This window comes from Aplysia californica, unplaced genomic scaffold, assembly GCF_000002075.1.
Source record: "Aplysia californica isolate F4 #8 unplaced genomic scaffold, AplCal3.0 scaffold00375, whole genome shotgun sequence".
Taxonomy (NCBI): Eukaryota; Metazoa; Mollusca; class Gastropoda; order Aplysiida; family Aplysiidae; genus Aplysia; species Aplysia californica.
This window is the reverse complement of record NW_004797645.1, coordinates 664,282-665,591: the sequence shown is the minus strand read 5'-3', so window position 1 is coordinate 665,591 and position 1,310 is coordinate 664,282.

The window sequence follows — 1,310 nt, the reverse complement described above, 5'->3', positions numbered from 1 at the left end:
GGGGTGGTCTATTTATGCCGCGTGTTTTCAAGTAGCGTGTCTTCATTCACGTCTTTGTGTCTACTTTGTGCTGTTTGATATCTCTACGTCGTGCTGTCTTTGTGTTTTTAAGTTGTCTGAATGTCTCTACGATGTTGTCTTTGCTTTTTTAATGTTCTCTGATATCTCTACGAAGCTGCTTTTTTGTTGTTTTTAAAATAATTTTTGATACATCTAGGATGTTGTCTTTGTGTTGTCTGATATCTCTACATCTCTACTCCGCTGTCTTGAGTTGACAAAAACAGGAAAGGGAGACAAGAGTGGGGCAGAAATTGATAACTTTGTCTCAAAGCCCTGATCGATTTTCTCCTGATCTGAGACGCTTGAACTGCACATTATCATGCAAACTTCGATTTTCCTGCCAGCATTTTATCACAGAATTGATTGAAACGTAGTGCCTTATTACCTTTTGTCTTCACTTCCAATTAAAATTAATCCAGTGGTCGTCTCTTTCTTCTGGAAAAGTTTGGACGTTTTTGTTTGAGAACTGGAGACTCCCGAAAGCGATGCTATCTCTACGTGTCTTGTCTGTGTACGTGTCTGTCTCTACGTGTCTTGTCTGTCTGTCTCAGACACGTACATGTAGGGTATTGTCTTTGGCACAATCAGCATCCCGTCTAGTAGTACGTGTATGAATTTAAGGCCTCTTTCTACACAAGTAGGCCACCTAACAAGCGGGACATCTGATATTCACGTCCGTTCCCGATAGGACTAAGCCAAGTGGTGGATGGTTGGTTTGTGCTCTGTTGTGGATTGCTTCTTCTTTTCTATCAAACATCTATCGTCCTTATCTCCCCTTCTTCTTTTTATGTTTGTTACCCCACCTCTAATCTTCTGGCTCTAATATGACCTAATGCATTGTGAGCGCCGTAAAATCTCTACTAACACAAACAAAACTAAGCCAAGTGGATTGAGTCCTTTAACACTCCACAAAACGATCCGAATTCAAGAAGAACGCCCAGTCTGGGATTCGAACCAGTTTGATCGGTACAGTTTCTGATCTACTAGTTGCACCCTGGTTGCCAAACATACCAAACAACATAATAGATAATATACATCGCAGATATGTGCAACTGAGAAGAGAGAGAGAGAGAAAGAGAGGGAGAGAGAGAGGGGGAGAGAGAGGGAGAGAGAGAGGGAAAGAGAGAGAGGGAGAGAGAGAGAGAAAGAGAGGGAGAGAGAGAGGGGGAGAGAGAGGGAGAGAGAGAGGGAAAGAGAGAGAGGGAGAGAGAGAGAGAAAGAGAGGGAGAGAGAGAGGGGGAGAGAGAGGG